Raw genomic sequence first — 27,253 nt, 5'->3', positions numbered from 1 at the left:
TACCCGACCCCCGCGGGGTAAAAAAACAACTGTCACGGCCAAGAAGAAGCCAAGGACCCTCAAAATAAAAAAAATATTATTGGTGGGCGCAGTTCTTCAAGCAAAAGCATTGGTGACTGCAGGACACCTTCCCACCTTCCGGATTCCTTAGCACCCGCTGCTGTCCTAATGCAAGAGGAGGAGAACAGGACCTTGCAGCTGCTCAGGCGCTTCCTCCTTCCTCCCTGCCCGGCCCTGATTGGGCGCTTAGTGCCACGTGGGTCAAAGGGCGATACTAGGACCCCGCAGGGGAGGAGGAAGGAGGAAGCACCTGAGCAGTTGTAAGGTCTCGTTCTCTTCCTGTTTTAGGATAACAGCGGGTGAGTGAATGAATCAGGGATCGCCAGCAAGGCTGAGAAAATAAACCAGGGAATGCTGTGGGGGAGGGAATTAATGAACTGGGCATTGCCATGGGGGGACCCTTAGTATCTCGATTAATCTCAAGTCCTCCGCCCCACGAGTGACCAAATGCGCTTCTTGCCCAAGCCGTCCATTGTCTGCCGTTGTGCACAAGTGTGATTGCATGTGTGTGTGAGAGAGCGAGAAAGACCATGTGTGTGACTGTACGTGGGAGAGAAACAGAGTTTTTAATTGCATCTGAGTGTGTATGTGTCATTACATGTGAGAGAGAGCATGGCTGCATGTGTCATTGCATGTGGGAGAGAGCATGTGTGTGATTTCATGTGGGGGAGAGAAAGCATATGCGCTATTGCATGTGGGGGAGAGAAATTTCATGTGGGAGAAGAGAGCGAGTGTGTATGTGTGTGTTGGAGAGTGAGAGAAGGAGGAGAAAGTTTGTGTGCACTCTCACCCACCCTATCTAATTTATGACAATCTCAGAGTGACTGGAAATCAAAAGTTACCAGATATGGAATGCAGTTTTTTTTTAACATTGTAAGTTTTAATTATTGGGCGTTATTTGATATGACTGCTGTTTTGAAATATTTTACTGGTGTTTGGAAAATTTTAAAAAATGTGTGCATGAGTTTTCAATTATTGGATGCTTTCTATTCAGATATTCTGTAATATTTATTCTTTTTATTGGTATGGTTTTACTATTATGATTGATGTTTTATATTTCTTGATTATGTTGTTTGATATTTTATATATACCACAGAAATGTTGAGACAATACTATTAAAGATTGACTGAAAACCCCACATTGAGATTGATAAGGTTGATAGCAATGGTTTTTAACCAGCAAAGAGCTGTCCTATCTTCAAGGGAAGTATCCTCATACTCCAGTGCTTTATAGCAAAAGTACTTAAGACTATTTAAATAGTCTCAATAAATGGCTCATTGCTAGAACTTCTGGCTGTTTCTGTAGATGTGTTCTACCAACCCATTATATATACAAGCCATATTGCATAAAAAGAAAACTTTCAGATCTGGAGAATTTCCTTTTTGCACCTTGGATGTGGAGACTTTATATACATGTACCACAGTTAGCAGCATTAGACTTGGTTAAGGCCATTTTGGATCAGATACCTCTCCCCAGCACCTTCCTTTGGCTTTTATGCAAGATCTTGCCAGTCTTGTTCTGTGTGAAAAGTATTTTTTATTCAGTGGGGTTATCAGTGGCAAACTGATAATGTTGCCTAATTTGAAGAGCTTTCTATGTATTCCTCTTCTTTTATTAAATGCAATAGATACACAGATATTTTTCTTATATGGTCAGAAATAGAGATGCAATTGATTGATTTCCAAGATAAGAACTTCAGATTTACCATCATAACAATATTTATTTTGGATATTTACATATGTAAAAATGGCACGTTCAAATCCTCCACATTGATCCATAAGCTGATAGAACAGAACAACTTGCTTCGTTTCCAGAGTTTCCTTCCTCGTCTTTTTAAGTGTGGCTTACCAGCAAGTCAGTTCCTCAGACTTCGACTCATTTGCTCAGAGCTTTTAGAATTAAAACACAATCTCATGATCCCACGAACAGGATTCTTATGAGGGAATATCCCAAAAAAGTTATCAAGCTTGCTTACTTGAGAGTCAGACATATTGATGAAGATCATAAGAAAATGTCATACTGGGTCAGACCAAGGGTCCATCAAGCCCAGCATCCTGTTTCCAACAGTGGCCAATCCAGGCCATAAGAACCTGGTAAGTACCCCAAAACTAAGTCTATTCCATGTTACCATTGCTAATGGCAGTGGCTATGCTCTAAGTGAACTTAATAGCAAGTAATGGACTTCTCCTCCAAGAACTTATCCAATCCTTTTTTAAACATGGCTACACTAACTGCACTAACCACATCTTCTGGCAACAAATTCCAGAGTTTAATTGTGCGTTTAGTAAAAAAGAACTTTCTCCGATTAGTTTTAAATGTGCCCCATGCTAATTTCATGGAGTGCCACCTAGTCTTTCTATTATCCGAAAGAGTAAATAACCGATTCACATCTACCCATTCTAGACCTCTCATGATTTAAAAAATCTCTATCATATCCCCCCTCAGCCGTCTCTTCTCCAAGCTGAGAAGTCCTAACCTCTTTAGTCTTTCCTCATAGGGGAGCTGTTCCATTCCCCTTATCAATTATTACAGTATAAATGCAAGAGGCAGTCAGGTTAATATGCATTTTAAAATTTTCAGACAAGGTGTGTAAAATAATAGCGCTTATCAAACACGACTGGCATATACTCCAGATGCACTCAGTATTTCATGCATATCCGAAGTTCTCATGAGAGGCGCTAATATTACCCTCCACTTTAGAAAAAAGTGTTACATTATTGAGTCATCATATCTGTGAGTGCTGTCATCTGCTCAGACACTATTATGGGAGCACAGTAGCGACATCCTACAACAGGTTACACAGTATCTTTAAGAGGTTACACAGATTATACTTCTAAAGCAGATATTTATGTCCATTAATCTGTGTAGGATGCACTAGACACTGTTTAAGAGTGTGGTTAATAGAGCACAGCAGCGGTTCAAACACTAAAACAGTTCAGGCACCGTATAATAAGTACCACATTGTCTTGCAAAGGATCACATTTTTACACAATTGAAGTTGTCCATTTTGGAAAAAATCCATCAGTCGCTGCAAGGAGGTGATATCAACATTTTACTCAACAAATGTGAACAATTTTGGATTTTCACTCTGAGCAGTGTGGCACCCCTTGGACTGAATGAAAACGGAGGCTGGTATACTGTGTGAGCTTCTTTGGTTTTATTGTATGATTTATTGCCAAGAAGTGCAATGATTGACAGTTTACTTTACTGCCATTTGTCTCTTTAAGTATGGCGGTTTTGTCCATGGGGCCAGCAGTTGAGCGAACAACTTTTGCCTCCCATGGAGCTGTCAGCATGAACCTACAGGTCTTCTCTGACATCCACAGTTAGCTTTCCAGGAGTGTTTTTAAACTTTTGTTTTATTATTCAGAATTTGTTCTCTTTATAGAGATGTGCAGCCAGAAAGTATTCGTTGGATTTGGGATACGTATTCGTTGGGGCCCCGATACGTTGCTACGTGCATTTGTTTCCGGTTCCCATTAAAGTCAATGGGGGAAGTATTTGCAGCCTATTTTTGGCTGCAGAATTGGGGTTTTATTATCAGTTTTGATGAAACTTCTGGGGAGCAATCATCAGAACAACAAAACAGCTCCAGGGTACTTAGACTGTGGCAAAGTGGCACCAAAGTGGCATGAATAGCCTAAGGTACTTTAAAGGGGCAAAGGGGTACCAGGAGTGGCAAGAAGAGTGCTTTAATAGAGTGTCAAAAACACACCACAGCTTCAAAAGAGAGCACCGATAACAGATGCATGAACCCTCGAAGGCAGCACGAAAGGCAAAGCGGCAAGACAAGTGTCATCGACATCCTACAGCGCAATGAAGGAGGAACATAGCAAGCAGAAAGACTAGCACCAACACACTGAGCAAACATGATAGTGGCCAGAACACCACAAGGAGTTGAATGAGTCATCTGGTGAATGGCAGCAAGGCAGAGGGTAGATACAGGCTGGCTACACTCAGTGAGAGTTCCCTTTCCTTTGTGCAGGAAAGGGCTCCCTAGAATGGGTTCACCCCTAGAGTGGGATGTTTCCGTTGGCGTCTAGTGAGCTCTCGCTGGTCTTTTAAAATCTGGTAGAGTTAGTAGATATACAAATGAGAATTTTCAAGGCCGAGGCAGAGGAGGTTACCATGTAAACAGCGGTTAAACATGGGTCAGAGGGTAGATACAGGCTGGCTACACCCCGGGAGAGTTCTCTTTCCTTTGAGCCGGGAAGGGGGTCCCTAGAATGGGTTGGCCCCTAGAGTGGAGCACGAGCCTTCAAAGCGTGGCGACCTGGAGCCAGGGTCTCACTGTGAGCATGGTCTCACTGTGTTGTGTTTGCCAAAGTCTAAGTACCTTGGAGATCTTTTCTTGTTCTGAACATGGGTCAACAGGTGGTAAGAGAGAGGCTGCAACAACGGGGAGCGTTCCTGTTCCTTTGAGCAGGAAAGGGCTCCCTGGAATGGGTTGGCCCATAGAGTGTATAATGGTAGAAATTGTTAGGATTTAAGCATTTGCAAACAGATCATGACTTCATAAGCAAGACAGAGGAAGTTCTCTTCTCTGCCCTGAAACTAAAGAAAACTGTTTGTTTTATTTAAGGATCCATGCTGTGAAGGATTACTAGTTTGAATTGCCAGAGACTGGACATAAGGCCTGGACGGACAGGCACAGCAATTTCTTTTTTAATTTATATATATATCCCGTTTTTCACGCTTTTCCAGCACTTCATAGTGGATTACACTCAGGTACTGTAGGTATTTCCCTATCCCCAGAGGGCTTACAATCTAAGTCAAGCCCTTGTAGGGACATAAGGCCTGGACGGACAGGCACAGCAATACAGGACAGAGTCAATCCAACCTAGGGACATAAGGCCTGGACAGACAGGCACAGCAGTGGAGGACAGAGGTGAATCCCATGTAGGGACATATGGCCTGGACAAACAGGCAAAACAATAGAGGTCAATCCCACGTAGGGACATAAGGCCTGGATGAACAGGCACAGCAGTTGAGGACAGAGGTCAAGCCCATGTAGTTACATAAGGCCTGGATGAACAGGCACAGCAGTTGAGGACAGAGGTCAAGCCCATGTAGTTACATAAGGCCTGGATGGACAGGCACAGCAATACAGGACAGAGTCAATACCACCTAGGGACGTAAGGCCTGGACGGACAGGCACAGCAATCGAGGTCAAACCCTTGTAGGGACGTAAGGCCTGGACGGACAGGCACAGCAATCGAGGTCAAACCCTTGTAGGGACGTAAGGCCTGGACGGACAGGCACAGCAATAGAGGATTTCCTTTGTGCAGGTATGTTGTGGTTTGACCTGTCACTTCTTCCTTAACTGGTTCACTGCCAGAAGAAAATGGCTTCTTTTTTCATTTCTGAAAGATAATTCAACAGAGGACGCTTTTAGAGCAATAGAGACTGCCATTTGTGAAGCAAGAACTGAGCTGGAGATTATTTTTGAATACCCAGAAGCTATTAACTGTACTTATGCACTTCAACTGATGGCAAAGGAACATGAAGAGCTCTCAGAAATAAGAAAACCGCTAATCAAGTCAAAATCTACAATATCAACCTATGTTGACTTTGTGGTTTACACAGTGCCTCTGTAAACAATGGGAACACAGAGGATGAACTAGAGTGCAACTACCACCAGTTTTCAATAGTACTTGAAACATTACTGTTGGCAAGGTCATGAAAAATATTGCACATATGAAATATGCAAGGTCCAAACATCTTAAGTCAGCTTTTTATGTTTTTACATTCCAAATGTGGACGGACAGGCACAGCGTTAGAGGTCAGGCCCTTGTAGGGATGTACGGCCTGGACAGTGGATGGTCAGGCACAGCGTTTCAGGTCAAGTACATGTGCTGCAGTGCTTATATTATCTGGAGCACAGGAGGCAGTTGGAGCTGCTGCAAGGTTTTCAATTGCTTTTATTCATGTTGCCATTCACAGGGAACATTTGGAAACCCAAGCAAAGGCAGGTTTACTTTCAAAAACACTAGCATTTCCATCAACTCTGGTGCCAGCCTTGAGTGGTGAGGGCTCATGATATCCCCTGTCATTGAAAAGACACGTTCACTGGGCTCACTGGTTGGTGGACATGACAGATATCGCTGAGCCACTTTGGCTAGGTGTGGCCAGACAGTGGACTTGTGTGCCCAATATGCCAGCGGATCTGTCTGCATGTTCTCTGACTGTTCTGAGAGATACCATGTCACTGACAGCTGTGCTGGTGTCTCCTTTGCTTGGGTGGGCTGAGAGTCACTCATGCCAGCTGCTTTCTCTCTCGCCCGTCACACAACAGATGAATCTTTATGGGCAGCATGCCTTTGGCGTTCTGAAGTGGAGGAGGAGGTACTATCTGTTGCTGACAGAGTGCTCCTTCTGCATGGGCTAGCAGCACAACTCTCTGAAGTGCCCGCTGTTTCCACCTCTGCTTCATGCCTAATCTGTCTCTGCCTATGGCGCTCCTGTTCACGGACTTTTGCTAACAGCAGGTCCTTCACCAATAAGAGACAATCATACTGTAGGGCGAGTTTCCCTTTCACATGGGGATCACAGACTGTGGCGAGCATGAATGTGTTCTGTTCTGTTAAAGGCCTTAATCTCTCTTCCACCATCCAGACAATGCAGCACCTCAACTGTCAACTGTCATTCCCTCTTCCTGTTTAAAGCCCTCCAAATTTTCATCCAGAAAATTAACTATAGGGATGATGTCAGCCAAGGTGGCACTTCTGGAACTGAGTTCCTCCGTGACATCCTTGAAGGGCTGCAGGATTTTTATCAGCTGCCTCATGACTAACCAATCATGATGTCCTAGGGGATTCTGCACACCTATGTCCATTGTACCAGAAAGTTCATGAAGGGGTGTCTGCAGCTCCACTAACCTCTCGAGCATCATAAAGGTGGAATTCCACCGGGTGGCAATGTCTTGAAAGAGATGCTTTTGAGGCATCTCCAAATCAGTCTGTTTTTGTCGTAGAATCTGCCCCACCTTCACACTTCTGTGGAAGTGCGCTGCTATGTTCCTGCACTTGTGTATTAACCTATGCAGGTATTCATTCTCTTTGTCATTGGACTCCAACCCCAGAGCTGACTTCACTACCAGGTGCAGAGTCGTTAATTGCCTTAACCATGTTTGCACCATTGTCTGTGACAAAGAACCCTGCCTGAAGATTCCTGTCTCGCTGGTGTAGTTGCCAGCCCTCCAGCATCTGACTGATGCATGCTAGAATATTGGCTGCGGTATGAGCCTGGTCCGTCAGGTGGGTGTGCAGTAAAGCCCACCCCCACCCTGATACTTGTTCAGTAATAGAGCTGCTGGCTGCCCCTGCCTCAGCCAGGTCCCACCAGTGTGCTGTCAGGGAGAGGTAAGAGTGTGCAGCATTCATGGCGGTCCAGATATCACAGGTGAAATGCACTCTCCCCTCTGCCTAAGCTAGCAGCGCTTGCATGCGACTGCGACACTGCTTGTACAGGCTGGGGATGACCTTACTGCTAAATGTGGTTCTGGAGGGGACTTTGTAATTTGGAACTATAACCTTCAGAAAACGCTTGAAACCCACATTCTCCACTAACTGCAAGGGCTGGTCATCAAGGATAATCATTTCCCCAATGCTCCTGGTTACAACTTTTGAGGCTGCCTGCCTCGTACCCCGGGATAGCGTTACCGGATCCACCCCATTTCCTCCATGGTGGGTTGTCGCTTTTGCCACATGTCAAGTGGTTGCTGGCCTGCCACCTGACTGTTAGAAGGGGATGAGGGTGTGGGCTGACTCTGCTGCTTTTGAACCACTTTACGCTGCTTGGAAGGGGTCCCCTGACTGGTACTGCCACCATCCACAGATGGCAGTACTCTTGTTGGGTATTGCCTCTTCATATGATGCGTCATGCCAAAATTAGATAGATGTCCCATTTGCTTGCCTCTGCTAATATCCCTGCCACAGTAATTACATCGAGCAAAACGCGGGTCATCCGTCACTTTAAAGTGGCTCCAGATCGCAGATGTCTTTCGTGATCCTCCCTTCTCTAAAGCCTTGGGGGTGGATGCTGGCACTGGAGCTGAAGTAGTTGGTGCACCCTGAGAAGCAATGCCAGGGGCGTCAGTCACCCTTTGTGCCTGCGCTGACTGCTCTTTCTCCTCCTCATCATCAGTTTCATCTCTCCCCTGCTGCACTGAAGTGGAGGCTAAGACAGGACTAACTGATCCTCCTAAAGCTTCGTCAGCTATTACTTGTTCCATTTCTGATGAGAATCCCGTACAAGATGATTCTTCATCTGACTCAGAAGCAAACAGAGACTGCGCTACATTGTCAACGCTAAGTGTTAGTCGAGACTTCTGTCCCCCTGCTGCTTTTGGGTTCGACATTTTGTCTGGCATGACTCAGCCTCCCCTTACCTCACCTCCAAAACTACAGGGTCAGAAACAGGTGATGGCGATGCATCATGGTCTGATTTCATTTTTTTCTGGATGGAACTGCTTACCCGTCCAAAGAGTTTAGATTGCGACAGGTACCTTTTTAACTTTTAATGGGGGAGTGGCACTACTGCCTTTTGAAGTGCCTCCTCTGCCAGTCCCAATCACTCAACTTTCTTTGACATTTTATATTTAATGTCAATGCCTAGTGCCTACTGGCTGCCCACTGTATCAGTGCCTTGCTATGCACTAATGTAACGTGTGGTGTGCACACACACGCAGCTTGCTTGTAAGCACAAAAGAGGCAGACTGGGGAATTCACTGCACAGACTGTCCCAATAATAAATTTCAGTCTGCTAAACTGCCAGCCCACTGAAGCCAAGTGCACAGAGAGACTGAGTTGAATTAAACAAACTCAGTTTAAAAAAGCTGGAATTGTTGGCACAACAGGAAAATCAATGAAATATATTTTCCAATGGCAGATTCTAGCAAAATTGAATATATCTCTCCCAGCCACAACACCCAAATCGTGCTTGCTTGCAGCCTAGCCCAGAGGGTGAATGAAACAAAATGGCACTGCTAGCAGCTTCTCTCCCTGGCACAGAGAGACCGTCTCAGATCACCTAAATAAACTGCTGAAAAAAGAAACGGGGCTATTTTGCACTGCAGCAAAATAAATATCTTTTCCTCTTAAGTAACTAGCCTAGCTAGCAATTGAATAGAGATTTATGAACTCAGATTAGCTCAGAGTGCAGCCACCTTTCGCAGAGACCACCTCCCCATACCATCCCTGCAAAGAAAGGGGTAGATTTTAGAAAAGTACGCCCGCACACCAGACGCAAACAAAAGTATGCTGGATTTTACAAGATACGCGCATAGCCTATAAAATCCGGGGTCGGCGCGCGCTGCCCGTTCCCTCCGGCTTCCCCCTACCTGACCCACCCGCCCAGTTCTATCTACACCCCCCTACCTTTATCACGGTTGGCCGCTGCCGCGCGACTCCCCGGCCCGGGAGCGATTACGGAGGCCTTGGCCACGCCCCCCAGGAATGTCCCGAATGTCACGGCGCCCCCAACACGCCCCCCCGACACACACCCCCAGCAAAGCCCCGGGACTTACGTGTGTCCCGGGGCTTGCGCGGGCTGCCTATGCAAAATAGGCTTGGCGCGTGCGCGGGGGGGGGGGGGTTAAGGGTTACGTGCATAACTTATGCGCGTAACCATTTTAAAATCTACCACAAAGTGCGTGGCACGCCTCGTGCTTAAGTATATATAGTGCTGGGTCATCAGGAAAATCATCACCGAGCACTGAATGACAGCGCAATTGGCTGCATTCAGTGCATTTCACAAAATGTTATCGCTGATACGCTGCATTCCGGTATCTGTGCCAACTTGTCCGACCCTTTTTCCTGTGAGTCACTGATGACTCTCAGGAAAGGACTGGTTTTTAGTTCTGGATAGTGGATACACCGAAATGGCCTCCTCCGATTGCAAATGGCGGCGAAGAAAAGCGTGCGCGCGCGCCATGCACCATGCAATGGATGAAACGGACGATAAATTATATTTGTGGGGAGTCTCTATACGTTTCGCCTCCCCATGAATATTACGAATAGGGACATATACGTTGCGGATTGCCAATATGGTGAAAACGAATGCACACCCCTATCTCTTTATTGTTTCACTGATCTGGCATGTCATAGATTTGCGTGTTTAAGGGGGTCTCACCAAATTGATCTATAGAGTGTTTTCCAGAGTGATTATAAATGCACTTATTCTACCAAGCTAATTTTTAAGAGCACCAATGGAATAAATATTGCTAGCATGCGATGTGACCTATCCCTGAGAATTTCCATAGCAATGAGAGTTTTTGAATACCCCTGATACAGAATTTTTTTTACATTAAGAGAGTCTGACTACCCCGATGCAGAAATTCACATTTTGAAATGTTGATTCACCATTGGCGGTACACTTCAGGGATGATACCCTCAGGCACATTTAAGCTCCAAACCTTCAGAAATTGTTCTTCCAGATAAGTGCTTTTTTATTAGCAAAATGAAAACTTAAAAAAAATTGTGATATTTTGATGCTTTTCATTGCTAATTTTGTTGATTATTTACATTTTGTGGCAGTACTCCATTCTCAGTCAAGGTTTAAAGTGGATTTTATTTTTGTAAAAAACAAGCAACCAAGCATTTAAACCCTTATGGTACTTCCCATAATTCTTCTCTTCCCATAAAGGAAAAGGGAGTATATTATTCTAGAATACATGGGCATAACAGCCAAATGCTGTCTGGTGAGTTACTGTCAAATGCACTTTTCCCCAAAGAAGGTGTCTCTAATATCATCTGCTTAGAGGAGCAGAGAGAATGGTCCACTGTTCTGATTTTCTTTCATCTCAATCCATTCTAGATCTTCTCCAGTCTGGTTTTCGCCCTCTACCTTCCACAGAAACTGCTGTTGCCATCGTAACTTCTTCATGACCAAGGACCTTTACACGACCTTCATCCTTCTTGACCAAATCACTAATTTTGACATCATTGATCGCTGTCTACTCCTTGAAATATTGCATTTAATAGGGTTATGGAACTCTGCTGACCAAGTTTTTTTTATATCTTTCCTAGAGGTTCTCTAGTCTACTATAATGGTTGGTGGGCCTCTTCTCTTCTCTCTAGACTTCTTCCCAGGGTGCTCTAATATCCTCCTATGATACCTCAATATCACTTTTATGCTGTTGATTATCAGATCTATCTCTCTACATCAGAAATTTCATTAAAATTAGAGTCCCAAATCTCAGCCTGCTTCTCTAACATCGTTGCCTTCATATCCTACCGCCATCTTAAAATTTTCATGGCCAAGACAGAATTTCTTACTTTTCCTCCCAAACATGTTTCCCCTTTTGCCTCTTGTTCTGTCTCTGAGGATGGTGCTATCATGCTCCTGGTTCCAATAGCCTGTTACCTTGGGGTCATCTTTGTTTTCTCTCTTTCATTCTCCATGCATAATCCCAAACTTCTAAAACATCTCATTTCTTCCTCTCTAACATCACTCATTTCTTCCTCTCTAACATCACTGGAATTCATTCCTTCATTTCTGAGCTACCAAAATGCTCACCCTCTTATCACCTCCCTGTAGACTATTGCAGCTTGTGTTTTGCAGGCCTCCCATTGAACCACCTACTGTAATCTATTCAAAATTCAGCTGCACAATTTATCTTCCTTCAGTGTTGAAATGACCATGTCACACTTCTTCTCAAGTTGCTACAAAGGCTCAAGCTTCTATTGCTCACCTACAAATGCATTCACACTGCTGTTCCTCATTACCAATCTTCTCCTTCTTCTCCCCTACCCTTCCTCATGAAATCCATTCATCAGGCAAGTTTCTCTTGTCCATGCACTCCTCCTCCACTACCAGTGCCGGTTCTGTGCTTTCTACTTTCCTATGCCATATGCATAAAGGTGAATTTTAAAAGCCCTGTGCTCCAAAATAGGGAGACACGTGCACAAGTCGGGCCTGTGCATGCTGAGAGGATTTTATAAGGCACCCGTCTAGGCAGGTATCTCCCACTATGCGCACAAGTCAAATGTTTTCAAAAAGGGGTGGGGCGTGGGCATAGTCCAGGTGGGGTGTGGGCATGTCAGGGGAAGACCAAGAGATGTACGTGTAAATACTTAGGCGCACAGGCACGCGCTAGGGTCCCCTGCTGCATAATATTACTACTGCTATGGATCGCGTATAAGTAATAAAATAAAATCTAGGCTAGTTAGCAGTGTTTTAAGGGGAAAGGGAGACTATTAAACTAAGGGGGAGGGGAGTTCATAGCCCTTAACTGGGTGAACTGGGAATGAACTGGTGAAACTGGCAATGGTGTGGACTCGCACCTCTTTTAAAATCCTCCCATTTACGTAGTGGAAGTGTGATTTTCACGCATGTGTGCATGTCCACTTAAAATTATGTGCATGTGTTCAGCCTATTTTATAACTTGTGCACATATCCACGCGTATTTTATAAAATGGCTGTGTCTCTGGACATGAGCCGGCATACGCGCACAAGTGTGCCCGCATACCTGTTTCAAAGTTACTGTTTTAGATTTAATTGGTTTTTTTCCCCATAGACTTCTTTTCTCATGTATGTTTGTCTTGACTAAATTGTAAGCTCCATGGAGAAGTAACTGTCTCTGATATGCATCTGTACAGCACTGAATATATGTAGTAGTACTTTAAAAATGGTGACTGGTGGTAGAAATATGTACATACCAAATAAATGCGTCTTATCAATGGTTTAGTTCTTAAACTCCAAAGGGAGTGAAACACAATAGACAATATTTTAAATTTTAACCTATACTCTACCGAGAGCCAATGGCGTTCTCTCGAGTCAGGCTGAATATGCTCCCACCTTAGTGTACCTTGTAAGTAACCTAGAGGCAGCATTCTAGATTGACAGCAGTCTTTTTCAAAGATACTCCTGGTATATCCTGGATCAGGGAATTGCAGTCATCAACCCGATTTATCACCAAGGAGAGGAAGAGAGTTGCTATTTCTCTTTTAATCAGCGTGGCCCTACACTGACAAATGTGTTTGATATGACAAAAAACATCTTAACCACCAGCAAAATTTGGCACTTCATCTTCTGGCGAGTACCAATTTTTCGCCAGACTACAAGCACTCTCTCTGGGGATGAAGGAAACTGGCAAGGTCTCCCTCTCCAACTAATCCATAAGGTCTTGGACGTCTTAGGATTCAGTTTGAGTTTGAATGACAACAACCACTTTGATCTTGCATTCAGGTAAGCATTAAACTCCATCATATCTACTGTCTAATCTGATCTGAACATCGTTAGCAAATGCTATTTTGCCTAATAACCTTAAATCGGAGACATCAATGGAACCACATAAAAGTAAAACAAAATGCATATCCTGAAAAAGCAGCCCAGTTGGTGGCTCTTGAAGACCGGCGTTGCCAACCACTCCTGTATTATATTCTCAGGTCCTCATGAATTCAAAGAGAATACTTTTATCTTTTCCGATGAGCCTGATTATGTATATATTTTTTTAAATCTAGCTTTTTTGTAGAAGTCAAATGTCTTTATTTCCTGCTGATTGTATATTTATCTCATTTTATTCCACCTGTCCTGTTCACTGTTGGCTATAAGTCAATACTTTCTGTAGCTAAGAAGTGATCAGTGAGTACCAGATGCTGTGTGTTTGCACCCTGTAATCTTCTGGCCTCCGATTGACTCAAGCCCGCAATTCAGCTACTATAAACTGTGCCTAGTCCACTCATTCACATTCCATTCTGGCAGTTCAGTATGTCCAGATGTGGGTCACCAGCAATTACAATGATATTTGAATGATTAATTAAATAATTTCAGAAACTGTAACAAGAAAAAAAATCACTTTACTAAATAAATGGTGAAGAATTTGTGATTTCCATTCCCTTTCCAGTTCTTGCCCTGTTATAGCAGATGAATAACACACTGAACTAATAAAACAAAGTCTACCATAAGAAACAGATATGCAGGCACCTGCTGTTTAAGTGCACACCAAATCCCTTCTGAGCAACTGAAGCTGGTGTGGATCAGAAGCACAGTTTGATGTCCTCTGGTAACCTTTTGTTAAACCTGTTTATCTTTTAGCCTGAGCATGTGAACAGTGTTTCATTGGGTCGCCATCTGGTCCCCATTATAAATTTAATTGTAATTAACTCCTCAGGCGGCCACTTGTGCCCATTTGAATGTTGCACTTTCGCAGAGAATGTGGTAATCTGCCTCCATAAAAAAAGGCAGAGGGAACATTTCTGTTTTTATCCATCAGTCTGTGCCCAGGTCCTAGAACTGCCTACTAGGAAAGCAAAGCTCCTCTCCAGCACCTCCACCGCACTTCCATTTCATTCCTTTGTCCATTCCTTTCATCAGAGGAAAAGGCCGCTGCCGAGTCTCCCATCAACACAGCCATCTTCTCTCTATCGCGATGTCCTTGTACAGAGCGTCCTCTTCCTTCACAGACACGTGCTGCAAGCTGCTGAGAATTTTACTGGCACTATGATGTGAGGGAAGACCCGGAGGGGATGACATTCACCCAGCCCGCAGAAGCTAAATTCTGTGCCTACCTTTTACAGGCAGAGCAAGTGTAAACTTTGTGTGTGTGGACTTCTGAAAAGTGAAAGTCCATGTGCAAATCCTCTTCCTGCCCCAATTGCATCCATGTTCCACGCCACCATTCAGGGCTACTTTCAAAGAGCTGCACTGCTTACACACACACAAAAATCAGGATTTCTGCACATGCGTGCTTTTGAAAATAATCCCTTGCAAGCAATTCATGTAGAACATTTGTATTCTTTAATAGGAAATACAAGCACAGCCCATATTAATGGCACCCATACTTTTCCATTCTGGGCTTCTTGTGCACTATCAAAAAAAAAAAAAAAATTGATTAGGACCCAACCTAATCAATTACTTTAGAATCAAAACTAGACGGCTATTTTTCACATCTTTAGGTTAAGATATGGTGCTATACATTTAAAATTAAACTGCTCTGAGGATGCTGTAGAGAGGGAGACCCAGTCCCCCAATATATTACAGGTTTTTGGTATCCGAGGATCGGTGCTGCAATGACAGGGTGAGCCGAGTTGGAGGGGACTAAAAAAACAGCACAATATCCCCTGAGTGGCTGGGAATGCAGGCTCACAGCACTGGATCTCAGTCCGGTTCTGATTGACCAGGAGGCTCAGAAGGAGCAGAAGAAAACAGCTGGTTCAAAAAAGCAAAATAAAATGCTTGCTGATTTGCTTTCTATTTGTGGGCGTCCTGTTTGCATGTCTCCAGTGAGACCTGCCTGAAAGTCTGCAGGTAGCCACTCATGTATCAAGAGCCGCTTTTCTGAGCTCCAGTGTCCTCTCTATATTTGTAACCAGCTAAAGACATTGCTGGTGTTTGTTCCCTGAACATGTTGAAAAATGATGCTACTCATATCCTGCTTATTTTCCATGGATCGTTATGTAGATCAGCAGAACAGTGCTGCAAAATAAGGATGAACTTCCAAGATGATCACACATCCTGCTCACAGCTGGTGTTCCTGCTGTTAGCCAAAGCAAAATTTCAGCACGCAAGTACAATGAAAGGACTCAAAATTATTCTCATAAGTATACTGAAATTTGCAAATTAGTTTTTGGCTTTTTGTGTTCCATCTCCTCCTGTTTGGCAGGGTACATGAGTACAGGGGCTTCTTTTCTGTATATTTCACACAGGAGCAGTTGGAAGAAGATGCAAAATAATTATTATATGTAGTTTTACAGATGGATAGCTAATGTTCAAATCCCATGCAAAAAGCAGTCAGCCTCTCTTCCTTTTTAAGGTAACTGTTAAGACTTAGGAAGGGTAACTTACAATAGCTTGCATAAGTCAACACATGCACATAAGTCAGGGTGTCTGAAGTTACAGCCACACACTTTATAAACAAATGCGCATCTCTGTCCCAAATGTATGCATGTATGTGTTTGTAGTGCAGGAGCATACATGCTTTCTCTTGTCTATTTCATATAAGTAGCACACATATTTTAAGCAGGTAATAATTGTAACACATGCATGAAATAACCCCGAGTTATACACGGAAGCTTGCATTTTATGAAGAATTCATATACTCCATTTATGAAAATACTTGTCACGCACTTGGAATCACAAGTTCATTGATACTTTCACCAGTTTACCCAGACCTGCCACCTAAAAGCTGCAAGCAAAAGACGAGTGCAATTTCACTTCCATGTCTTAACTAGCAGGTGTAAAAGTATGCAGATAAGTTTAGTAATAAAAGCATGTTTACTCCTTACAAAATACTTTCACTCCCAACCCCATCCCAGAGCACATGTAAATCACCCCTTTTATTCTGTTCACATTTGCACATGATACTGCTAGTACATGCATGCTTTGGGTAGTTGCAGAATATGTCTTCCACATGTTATTTCAAAATTTACATGTAAACATTTTGTAAATTTACCCCTGAATGTACTTTCAGCATTACTGGAGTTCCTTTTCTTTATGCCTATAAGGTGTAGAGGAATATATGCAACACAGATCATTGTGAGAAAGATTTGCTAGCTGCACTTCTTTCAGAATGCTTCCTCTGCAATTGGCCTATGGGCAAAGAACAAACCCTTCTCTAGGTAAAGTTTATTTAATTTACTGATGCTCTGCTAGATTTCCCATATTCCTTGTGTCTGCAGATTCTTAGCTTTTTTTCAGCAGTTTTCTCTTAGGCTTAAGCATATATTATTACTTTATACAGTATTTTTCTTTAAATTTATATTATGAAACTGAACAACCCCATTGTATAGACCAGTGGTATTCACTTCAGTCCTTGAGGCCCACAAATGGGTTGGGTGTTCAAGATATTCCTAATGAATATGCAACAGACAGATTTGCATACAAATGAGGCAATGTGCATGAATATCTATCTCATGAGTATTTAAGGACATCCTGAAAACTTGACATGTTTGTGGTCCTCGAGGACTGGAAGTAGATACCGCTGGTAAACACACATAAAAAGTGAGTGTGACTGGATGTGATTTTTGTAAACAACCTGAACCTCTTTGATCTTAAGGTATCAGATTCATGTGCTCTAAAAATAATCAGAGATACTACTATTGAAGATTGTGAGTGGCCCTGGACTAATCCCCTCCTGTATCAACCGTCAAACCTAAGTCCAGTCTACAAGAAATCACTCAAATCCAAAAGGGTATACCAAAGATTTCTTTCATAGAAATTAAAAAAAAAACAAAAAAACAAAAACCAAGTACACATCGTTTAAAGGGCCATCATATAGAAGGCATAAACTTAAACCAAGATGTGGCTTGCAAGCATTTCTAAGCATAGTAAAAGCCCAAAATTGTCCAATTAATTTTCACAAATTAAACTTAAATTTGTAATCATACATTTTCCAGCAATCAGTTCTCCAATCACTTCAGCCAATTCCTTGAGTAATTTTACTTTTCACTATTCTTCACTTTGTATTTTTCTCTCCATAAACTCCCATGGGAATGGAAAGAAACTTTATCCCAAGCTACCTCCTGAAATCACAACAATGTCCCAGTTCTCACATCTTTCTCATTGTCCTCTCTAATCTTCACTCTTCATTTTATAGCACTTGATGTGCACATTACCCACCTCTCTTCTTTGATGATTATCCCTGAGTTCATACTGAATTTGACCTCAGCTTCTTCTCCTTGGATATGAGTCCATTCTTCCTTAATGACACCTCATTCCCTCCAGTCCTTTCTAAGAGAAAGGTACCGCTCCTCAAACTAGTAACGGCTGAGACCCTGGGCCCTAGGGTGCTCAGTAACACAGAAAAGTCAACAGGGCAACTCAAAGAGAGGCATGAAGGGTGTAAAGAACTTCTTTCTCTGGTAACTAAAACAGTTACCAAAAATGTGAACAAAACTCTACAGGGACATAAGAACATAAGAAAATGCCATACTGGGTCAGACCAAGGGTCCATCAAGCCCAGCATCCTGTTTCCAACAGTGGCCAATCCAGGCCATAAGAACCTGGCAAGTACCCAAAAACTAAGTCTATTCCATGTAACCATTGCTAATGGCAGTGGTTATTCTCTAAGGGGCAGGGCCCTGCTCGCCTAAATCCGCCCAAAACCGGGCGGATTTAGGCGAGCAGGGCCCTGCGCGCCGGTAAGCCTATTTTACATAGGCCTACCGGCGCATGCAGAGCCCCGGGACTCGCGTAAGTCCCGGGGTTCTCCAAGGGGGGCGTGTCGGGGGCGGGCCCGGTCGTCGCGGCGTTTATGGGGCGTGTCGGCAGCGTTTTGGGGGCGGGTACGGGGGCGTGGCTACGGCCCGGGGCGGTCCGGTGGCATGGCCGCGCCCTCCGTACCTGCCCCAGGTCGCGTCCCGGCGCGCAACAGGCCCGCTGGCGCGCGGGGATTTACTCTCCCTCCGGGAGGCGTAAATCCCCGGATAAAGGTAAGGGGGGGGTGTAGACAGGGCCGGGCGGGTGGGTTAGGTAGAGGAAGGGAGGGGAAGGTGAGGGGAGGGCGTTAGAGGATTCCCTCCAAGGCCGCTCCGATTTCGGAGCGGCCTTGGAGGGAACGGGGGTAGGCTGCGCGGCTCGGCGCGCGCCGGCTATACAGAATTCATAGCCTTGCGCGCGCCGATCCGGGATTTTAGTGGATACGCGCGGCTCCGCGCGTATCTACTAAAATCCAGCGTACTTTTGCTTGCGCCTGATGCGCCAGCAAAAGTACGCCTATTCGCGTTTTTTGAAAATCTACCCCTAAGTGAACTTAATAGCAGGTAATGGACTTCTCCTCCAAGAACTTATCCTTTCTTGTCCCAAGTCTCTATGTAGAGAGATGCCAGCATATAGGATATGCTGCCCCTTAAGAGGTTAACTCAAGTTTTCAACTGAAAAGTCCAATTGAAAATCCACACTCTAAGATGGTAGCAAGGGTTTATAAAACCTCTGAGTACATCATCTGTTTCTCCTAAAGGGGGAGCAAAACCCAAATCTCTGCTTTCCTATTCTCTCTGTACCTTCCCAGAATTTTGGTTCACTCCATCTGGTAAAGAAACCAAAGGTTCCTTTCAAATGTGCCATATGTGACATTGAGAGGTAAAGTGAAGAAAAAAAAAGATAAAAATGTGTAAATTAAAAGTAATTTATGCTGAATTTCCTGAAGATCATCTCTGAAATGGTTGGCTGACCTGAACTAGGATGTTTCCCCTTCCTACTCACCATACAAAAGAAAATTAAAATTCTGCTCATGAGCCACTTTCTCCCACCCTAGCATTTCCATCACTCTTAAAAATATCTTACTACCCTCTGCAATCCGTTGAACGTCAATGTGTTAAAATCACCTAATACCAAAAATTCTTTCATATTAGCATTTATTGCAGAAAGCATATCAATAATAACTGTTGCATCACTGTTCGGTTTGTTTGGGGGAGAAAAAAATCCAACTGAGGTTTGCTATGGCCAAAACATCCAAGCTTGATGAAGTATCAACATGTACCACAGACATATTATATTTGATTTTGATTATGATGAATAATCCACCCCCTCTTGGACCATTGCTTTTCAATATATTTATAAATGATCTGGAAAAGAATACGACGAGCGAGGTTATCAAATTTGTGGATGATACCAAATATTCAGAGTACTTAAATCACAAGCAGATTGTGATACATTACAGGAGGACCTTGCAAGACTGGAAGATTGGGCATCCAAATGGCAGATGAAATTTAATGTGGACAAGTGCAAGGTGTTGCATTTAGGGAAAAATAACCCTTGCTGTAGTTACACAATGTTAGGTTCCATATTAGGAGTTACCACCCAGGAAAAAGATATAGGCATAATAGTGGATAATACTTTGAAATCGTCAGCTCAGTGTACTGCAGCAGTCAAAAAAGCAAACAGAATGTTAGGAATTATTAGGAAGGGAATGGTTAATAAAACAGAAAATGTCATAATGCCTCTGTAATGCTCCATGGTGAGACCACACTGAATACTGTGTACAGTTCTGGTTGCCACATCTCAAAAAAGATATAGCTGAGATGGAGAAGGTACAGAGAAGGGCAACCAAAATAAGGGAAATAGAACAGCTCCCCTATGAGGAAAGGATGAAGAGATTAGGGCTGTTCAGCTTGGAGAAGAGATGGCTGAGGGGGGATATGATAGAGGTCTTTAAGATCGTGAGAGGTCTTGAACAAGTAGATGTGATTCGGTTATTTACACTTTCGGATAATAGAAGGGCATATAGGGGGCATTCCATGAAGTTAGCAAGTAGCACATTTAAGACTAATTGGAGAAAATTCATTTTCACTCAATGCACCGTTAAGCTCTGGAATTTGTTGCCAGAGGATGAGGTTAGTGCAGTTAGTATAGCTGGGTTCAAAAAAAGGTTTGGATAAGTTCTTGGAGGAGAAATCTATTAACTGCTATTAATCAAGTTTGCTTAGGTAATAGCCACTGCTAATAATTGCATCAATAACATGGGATCTTCTTGGTGTTTGGGTACTTGCCAGTTCTTGTGGCCTGGTTTGGTCTCTGTTGGAAACAGGATGCTGGGCTTGATGGACCCTTGGTCTGACCCAGCATGGCATGTTCTTCTAGTTTGCCTATTTTGATCAAATAACTGATAACCAGTCCTTGAATGTCTTCATCTTGTCCAATGTGTAAGAAAGTCACTTTCTATAGTTCATCAGATGGCTCCTCTGGAGATATTCCCCAACACCAGCACTCCATCTTCCAGCACTGGGTCTTCTGCCTTGGCATTTTTTTCTTTTTTTAGATCAGTATCTAGATTCCAAAACTTCAAGGAATCAATGCGAATGGACTCAAATCAGATTTACCAGTTCACTGTGCCCACAGAGAAAACCCATCCGAAACAACATACCAATACAAACGTGTGGCAGTGACTGTACCTGTCTGAACACTTGCATCTAAGGATTCAAATTCTTTGGTGTTTAATCTATTCTCCCGTCAGTTGTCTGAGCCAGAAATTCAAGTTCTACAATGAGGATTCTCATTTGTTCCTTCAATCCTGTATGACCCATTCAAAGTACACACAAAAACCCACTACACACCACTAGTGTATTCCAGTACACCACTATGTAAACAACCAACCAACTAATGTACTGGTATAAACTTATAAAGCACCTTATTACCGACCAAACTTTTGTTAGACCCTCTATTCACGAGTAGGCATAGAGCAAACCATCTCGTTTTTCATAAGGGGTCTTAATTACTTTAATTTTCAACTCATCAATTTTTTCTTTTTTCAAAAATGTTATAAAAATAGTCCCGACCAGAATTCATAGGAAAATTTCCAATTAATCAGTCTCAAGCTAATAATAGTATAAAGATACTCAACCGCAATAGATAGGTCCCAAACGTCCCGACATGGCCATGTTTCGGACCGTAGTCCTGCTTCAGGGGAAACGCTGGAAGATGGAATCCAATTCAACAAGAATGAAGACTGCGGTTATGCTCCGTGCATTTTCTTTTCTAGACGCGAGCCGGATTTCAGCTCGCCGAATTCAAAGTACAACATACGGTATAGCTACATAAATTCTTTCAATCATTGAAGCTCAAGTTATTTTTTTCTGCTCATACAGAATCTACCAATCTATCTCTAGTGTCTCATAGATCGAAGTGGTGTCTCCACTGTGGACTCTGTTCTCTGCCGTTGAATGTTTAGTGATGTATGACTTAGCCCAAGTCAAAATGTGTTCTTTTTTATCAACAACCTGTCCTGCTTTGAACAATCAGCTGCCAAATCTTTGGCTTCTGACTTCTCAATAGTGATTAAACCTGCAGACAAGGGAAGCGGTATTGTTCTTTTGGACCATCAAGCATACGTTACTGAAATCCACTGGCAACTTTTCAATCAAAAGTATTACAGAATTCTTCCTTCTGATTCTACCCCAATTTTGTCTCAAAAAATTTAAAATGGTACAAAACAGGTTAGATCACCACTATATCACCAATCAAGAGTCAACCATATTACCTGACATTGCATGTTTATATGTTGTCAAGTTTGAAAAAGTTTGGTTACATGATTCATCTTTTTGGTCCATGGTCCCCCTTTGCTGTGATACATTGATGATGTTCTGTTAATTTGGTTGGGCACTGCCATACAATTTTATATGTTCTATGACTGGCTGAATATAAGAGACCCCAATCTGCATTTGCAATACCACCTTCACTGATCACAGGTGTCCTTCCTAGATGTTTCTATCTCAACTCAGGATGGTGCATTTATTACATCCATTTTTTGGAAACTAACTGAAATACGCCATTGGAATACATTAGCCACCATTCCCATGCTCTTTGCAATAACTTTCCAGTTGGCCAACTTATGCAGTCTGTTTTTTTTGTTTGTTTGTTTGTTTTTTATAAATTTATCATCACAGAGCCAGATAATGACCAAGAAAAGGCAAAATGAACCAAAAGTATTTCTTCAATAGAAATACTTATAAGAAATAAGAAAAAAATCAATACAAAAAAATACATAGCCTTAGTCCACAATAACGTGAGGAGGAGATACAGGCATAAAGGGAGCATAACATAGAATAAATAAAGTGGAAACAGGCTTAACTTGCTACAAAATCGATGTTCAAAATAGACTTAAATGCCAAGTAGAGGCACTGAAGTTAGAGATATCTTCTGATCTAGGAAAAAGCACAATTGTTCAGGAAAAAGAAAATTATATCTATTACCAACATAAGTTATAATACATTTACAGGGGTATCTAAGTGAAAAAGTGGCTCCCAAAGACAAAACTTCCTGACACATGGCAAGAAATAATTTCCTTCTCTCTTGAGAAGATTTAACTACATCTAGATAGACCCAAATATGTTTCCCGTAGAAGAGAGCTTGAGCTTTATGAAAGTAGAATTTTAAAATCATATTTAAATTCTGCTCAAAGACCAAAAAAAAGCCAAAAGAGTCTCTCTTTCTTCAGCCTCTTCAATGGAGCTCTCTAAAATGGCAGACACATCCAGTGATGGATCAGGAGCCAAAGGTCAATCATTCTCTCTTGTGCGAGAAGGCAGAAAATAAAGTTTGCCAATATGTGGACAAGTTTCTTCAGGCAATGCTAAAACTTCATTGATATATTTCTTCACAGTATCTTTAACTGGAATTCCTGGTAGCTTAGAAAAGCTGAGAAAAACGCAAGTTCAAACGCCTTGAAAAATTTTCAAGCTGTTCAATTTTCTTATGAATAGAATTTTTATCTTGTACCAGTGCAGCATTAACAGACTGAATATCTTGAACTTGCTTCTCTACATTGTCCACCTTGGTCTCAATCCCCTGGAGCCTTTGCAAGTGGACCTTTCTGAGCTCTGAAACTGATTTCAACCAGCAACCCAATATCAGAAGCACAGTTTGTTATGGCTGAATCTACTCACATCAAAACAGACCATAAACTTCTGTGGGTCTTACCAGGGGTTGCAAAGAGTGGCTCAGGAGAGAGGGTTCATCTCGAGCTGCAGTGCTTTGTGGAGAGGTGTCCGATTGCACCAGTTGTCCATTTCCTTCAACATCGCTGTTAAGTAAACCAGTACTCCACCAATGGCCCCTCCCGCCTCGGCAACTGCTGCATCATCTTCCTGCGACAGCTGAGACACCATGCTATTGGGGACGCCAGGCTGAGGTGGAGGAAGGCATTCAGGGGGACTAAGTGAAATGTCCAGTGGAACCAACGCTCCCTCAATGGAAACCACAGTGGACTCTCCTTTACCCATCAACCGACTGAGAATCAAATCAAGTGTGCGCTGACCAGGGAGAGTCACATGTTCGAAAGGGAACTGCATGGGCTTCCCTTTTTGTTTTGAAGGCATAGTGGAAGAAAAGAAACAGGTAAAGCAAAGAAATGCTGGCACACACAAAGCCTAGAGTGCTACCATCTTGACTCCTCCCCCGCCATCATGATGCCTCCCATGCAGTCTCTGTTTGTCTTGTGCTGACATTTTATTACAGTCATGAATCATGATGGATTGATTTGTCACAGGGTTATCCAAAATGAGTCCTCAAACTTAAATGGGCCCTTTTTATTAATTAATATCTTCTCCTTATACCACAAACTCGAACCTCCTCCTCTACACTAACCTGTGTACTTCCCTTTTCAGGCTGGGTTGGCCAGATTTGTGGCATCATCAAACATTATTGGCTTGTACTTTCTCCTCTCTCCCCTTTAAGGGAAAAACCTCAATTTGCTTTTTATCAAGGGAGGAACCTTCAGAATCTCCTGGTTTCATCAGAACTACATATGGAATCCCCTACTTCTGTCCTCAATCGGGGACATTTTTTGTGTGGTAATTGCCATGCTTGAGTTCTATCCTGTTCTCTGTTTTGCTTTCAACATCCTAGTAATGGCAAGGTTTTCCCTTTGACAGATGTTTCTGATTGCTGCTCCATGGGGGTAGTTTATGTTGTATACTGCCCTTTCCTTCTTTTGTATGTAGGGAAGATATTAAAAATGTTGAAGACAAGAATTTTCAAACATTGTAGTTGTATTCAGCAACCCAGTATCGAAGCCCTGCTAGTTGTCCCATTGGCTGGAATGAAGACACTATCTCAGATCTGAGGTTCTTTGTGTTCGAGGTCATTCAGCACTGGGGTCATGGTGGTAACTTTCCTGATAAGCTGATTCACCAGGAACAATGGTGGGATTCATACCTTGGCATCCCTCACTCCGACGGTCCTCAATCATGAAATTGAATGGTTATCTTTTTTTTAATTTTTTTTTTCAATCCTTTCCTCTTGTATTTTTACACTGTTACAGTATTTTGAATGGAAAGCTTTGAGCATGGTTAGGGTTTCTTATTTTAAACACCATACCTTAGCTCCTGCTCTGTACTTCGGATACACTGTTTCTATTGGACCCTGCATTCTCCATTGTTGATTGCGTGTTCTTGGTCATGTGACCTTTTTGGTATGCATTTTTTAACCTCCTTATTTGGCTGTCTTAAGTATGTTCATTCAAATATGCTAAGAAGCTTGATCTACACTTTGTATCATTAAATTCATGATATGTATATGATCAGTTTTCCTTCCATTTGCTTTTATAGCCTTCAATATGTGCTGTCTGTTACTGATATCTGTTTTTTTACCTTATTTGTTTATACAATTGTCCCTCCCAACGAAGCCGTATGGCATAACAAGGCTCGTGTTGGGGGATGGATCCTTTGTGATTATACAGAAGCAGCACAATAAACTTTGAATTAATTCAGCATGATTTGTTATCATTTCCATTCATAGGGCAGACTACAAGTATACCATGATACACCTTCTTCCTTATACTATTACTTTGTGTATAAGTGGATTTCTCCCTTTGAGATATTTGCCTCAGTTACAGTGACATGAACTTCCCTCATCACAAGATAGTTTGGAAAGTAACTTGAACCCTTCAAAAAAGACACTCAGAAGAGATATAGTAAAACTGCCATACCAAATCAGTACTAGCTTCCACAACTGAAACAGCATCACTGCAGATATTACACCTGACCATAGAACACTAATTGGGAAAACAAAATAAGCCAAATTGTTACAGATCCCTACACAGAAACTACAGAAAAACAGAATACTTCACCTTAGTCACACATGCAGTATACTGACTTTCACTAAATACAGAAAAAATGACAGCAGTGGGAGGAGGATAGAAAAATGATGAACAGAGAGCCATGTTCTCAGTAAAAGCTGGTGTTTCATCACATCCCTTGGCTTCCATGTCAACATGATGAGACATAAGGGGAAAATTAAGACCTACCCTGCTGATCAAAGGCAGCTGCTTGAGTCAGCAGGAGGAGCCACCTGAGCAGAGATTCCAAGCAAAAAAAGACCTCATTGATCCTTTCCTACTCTGCTAGGTTTGACATCAGATGGTGACATCAGATGCTGAGAAACCATGCAGCAGACTCAGTAAGTTAGTGCAACAATGACCAGGTCTCCAGAGTAGGCAGCAGATGAATAAAAGAGCAGATGGAATGGACCAGAGGTTCCAGGATGCTTGCAGACGGGCACAGATGTTGAAATCCGGGGACATTTCCTACAGTACAAGAACTGACTTCAGTGACAATGCTTGCTCTAATAATGTTTACAACTGGTCCTACCCTAGTAATGCCTGTCAGTTGTTCTGCAGGAGATATGGTCACTTGTTGCAAGAATGGAGGCTTGAACTTTCATCATTTGAATGCTGAGATTGAGGATGTAGTCCTGCCTGTCTGCTTACTCAGTCCCAGTACTGAAACTCTGCCCATTTGAGATGTCACCCACTCAAATTTTGATAGTATCTTTTTCAAAAGGGAGTCCCAGCCTCTATCAGGCAGCATGCCAATAGCAGTTTGCATAAGGAGAGGAGCTAAAGGAGAAGCACTCCTTTGGCAAGTTTACCAGATATTTAGAATTATAGGTATCTATCACTGCTTCTCTTAAATAGGGTATAGTGTTATGCATATATTATTTGCTGCTAGCAATCACTGTCTGTGATATTCCAGGATGGTTTTGTGGTTAATGTGTCTGAATTTTTCATTAAACCCATTTTGATCAGGATTGGATTATTTCATTCATTACTCCTGAATATCAATATCTTACTACTGTTTCTATGTTTCAACTGTCATCTCATGGTTTCTTATGATTGTCTCATATTTCTGTGATAAAGACGGGATTATTAAATATCCGTTCATTGTCATCTAAATACCCACTTGTTCATGACCTGGTTGCTTCAGTAAAAATATAAATACAGAACTCAAACAAATGAATAAACCCGATAGTATCCACCTAAATGCACTATAACCTCCCCAAAAACCATGAATCAAAAAGGAACAAGTCAAAGTGCCCCAGAAGCAGGTGTATGTAACACTGAAACACAGCTATGTTGGGATAAAAAGTGGAATTAGTACTGGGAGAGAAGGTGGAAGCGTTTTTTCTTGAGTATGTGAGAAAGAAGATGGGCCGCCATTGTTTGGCCATCTGAGATAAGTCTTTTCACCATATCTTTTCATTGCTGCTGTGCGATTTATAAAGTTACTGTGGTTACTGAGTCATTTCGCAAAATAATTAAAAAAAAAAAAAAAGGGTTTTATGCATTTTTCACTTAAAAATATCAGGCTGTGATTATATCTTGAATGGTACTTCAGTAATATTTCATGTTGAAAAACACCGCATATTCAGTATGATTGCCCTATAAAAAGTAAAGCAAATCATATATTAATTTTCTCATGTTGATTCTTTTCTTTTTGATCAATAGACTTTGGTGAGGCTTCAGTATAAATGCCATATT

General features: G+C 42.4%; 1 long non-coding RNA gene across 1 annotated transcript in view; it reads left to right on the top strand.

The window, feature by feature from the left end:
* Positions 1–273: 273 nt before the first annotated feature.
* The window catches only part of LOC115091561, a 60,958-nt gene continuing 33,978 nt past the window's right edge, over positions 274–27,253 (top strand). The window contains exon 1 of the long non-coding RNA XR_003856771.1: positions 274–359. This is a non-coding gene — a long non-coding RNA (uncharacterized LOC115091561). The remainder of the gene's footprint in view (positions 360–27,253) is intronic.

This window comes from Rhinatrema bivittatum, chromosome 5 (genome assembly GCF_901001135.1).
Source record: "Rhinatrema bivittatum chromosome 5, aRhiBiv1.1, whole genome shotgun sequence".
Taxonomy (NCBI): domain Eukaryota; kingdom Metazoa; phylum Chordata; class Amphibia; order Gymnophiona; family Rhinatrematidae; genus Rhinatrema; species Rhinatrema bivittatum.
Note: the sequence above shows the minus strand (reverse complement) of the source record. Positions and strands in the feature narration are given on the sequence as shown.